At 38.6% G+C, this 2307-nt stretch overlaps 1 pseudogene; it reads left to right on the forward strand.

Annotated features, from left to right (window-relative positions):
* Nucleotides 1-1043: 1043 nt before the first annotated feature.
* LOC105821177 overlaps nucleotides 1044-2307 on the forward strand; it is a 96865-nt pseudogene continuing 95601 nt past the window's right edge.

The following is a 2307-nucleotide window of genomic DNA, read 5'->3' on the forward strand; positions in this document are numbered from 1 at the left end:
TCAATTATTAGTCAGTGGACTATTCATCATTTCATAGTTGTAAGTCTCACATCAGTAAAGTTTTCAGCAGTAATTAGGTCTTAGAGATAAGCATAAGTACACCAGTCATCGCTCTCCTCTAAGGCCATCATAATGCATCACTCACACTTACTCTTCCATGGGCTGTTCTAGGGCCCTGTGGTACTGCTGAGGAGACTAAGTGCTTCCTACCTCTTGTGAGCTGAACTGTGTTCCTTCAAAATTCGTATGTTGAAGTCCTAGCTCCCAATAGCTCAAAAGGTAACCATTTTGAAGATGAATCTATTCTAAAGAGGTGATGAAGTTAAAATGAGGCCACTAGAGTGGGCCCTGTTCAATCTGGTGTTCTTGTAAGAGGAAATTTGGATACACACAAGGACATCCAGGATGTATGTGCACAGTGGAGAGAACATGTGAGAATACAGAGAAAATGGCCCTCTGTGAGCCAGAATAGAGGCCTTGGGAGAAAATAAACCTGCTGACACCTTGATCTTACATTCCTAGCCCCCACAACTATGAGAATATAAATTTCTGTTGTTTATACCCCTAGTTTGCAGTGTTTTGCTATGCCAGCCCTAGCTGACAAATCCACTACCCTTTCACTGGGCATAAACCATATGACTGAAGTCATATATGGGCCACTTATTCTAGATGACTCTGATGTATCTCTGTTATCTTCTTTCAAGGAGGCTCAGTCATTCTGAATTACGCAATGTTATCGGGCACCTGTACCTGCTGAGGATAGCATAGGTTCCAAGGGAGCATGGGTAAAAGAAAAAGTGTATGGTTGGTTTAGATACCAGTTATGCAGCTGGGAATATGAATATGTTTCAGCATCCTTTTGATCTACAATTTAGTTTCCTTAGGGGTTAAATGTTTTGATAAGTACATAATAAATTTGGGATATGATATAATTACTATTTAAACCCTTGCTTCTTATGCATTCCAAATGACCATTCTGAAAACAACCTATATTTGAGTTTAGGATTGCTTCTATTTAATATAACTTTAATCATCGTTCATATATGAAGAATATCAGAATCTTAGAAACCAAGGATAATAGGAAAGAGAAAAAAGTATTGCTGGATGCACTTCTCAAAGAGGCTGAGGAACCCAGTCTGGCTGCAGCAGTTGGTCCTGCAGGAGCAGCTGTGCCATTGAATGTGCAGAACAAGAAGGATGGGGAAGGTTGGCTAAGAGAATTTGGTATCGATGGCAAAGATTCTGATCCAGTCAGCAAGGCAAAGCATGGCAGAGTAGGAAGCCCTGAAAGTAGGAAAGTCTAAAATAAGAATAAATGGCAAGGCTATGATGCGAGGTGATCTTCACAACTATGCCAGGATCCCTATGTGGTAGAGTCAAACAAAAGATAGAGAAAAACCTAGGCAGGGTGTTAAGGAACCTGCCTTATAGACTGGAGTCAGGTCCTAGGAGGAATTGGACTTTCTAGGCCAAAACCGTAAAACAGAAGCCTTTTCTATAGAACATATCATCAAGGGAGGCAGTAGATAGGAAATACTGTAATTGTGGCAATATGTGACAATTTAGAATTCATTACTGCATTCCAGAAATCAAGCTGTGGTCCCTGGTGTACTTTCTAATGCAGGCACAACTTGAAGAAAAACGTGAAAGTCATCTGTGATTTTAGTCTTGAATATCTGGGATACCTGAGGCAGGCATGTTTAACTCTGTTCTTTATTTATTTAAATTCAAAGAAACTATTCACACCATATGATTTCTTTACAAAGCCCCAAATGTAGGGTGGAGGAGAGTAAAATCACACCCCGTTTTTGTTAGGATTTCCTAATTCATCTTTTCCCCTATTCAGCATTAAATATGAGATCAGCTGCTGGGTGATTTTCTTAATTCCTGTTTCAGAATTATCTGTAAGACTGATATAAGATAACACCAACTTACATTTGTGTAGAATTTGTATTTTTGCTAAATGCTTCTGTGTCTCTGTTCTCATTTCTCTCAAAACCATGCTGCTTTATTCTTATGTCTTAGGTTCTACTAAATTACACACCACAGTTAGATGTCTGCCAAGAAGAAAAAAAAAAAGAAAGAAAAAAAAAACGGAAACAGTTGCTCTGCAGTTTGTTGCACAAGTGCAGGGCTATTCAAAAGAATGAAAAAGTGAGTGGCAGTTCATACATTTTGGGAGCTTATTGAAAAGAAACTAGGTCTTTCATGATCTTGTTGAAAATATTCCTGTATTCCCAGGTGTGCCTTGATCGTGAAAATGGTGCCAAAATTGGCAGATATATTTTTTAGAATTTTTATAAATTA

Source organism: Propithecus coquereli, unplaced genomic scaffold, assembly GCF_000956105.1.
Source record: "Propithecus coquereli isolate 6110/MARCELLA unplaced genomic scaffold, Pcoq_1.0 Scaffold561, whole genome shotgun sequence".
NCBI lineage: Eukaryota > Metazoa > Chordata > Mammalia > Primates > Indriidae > Propithecus > Propithecus coquereli.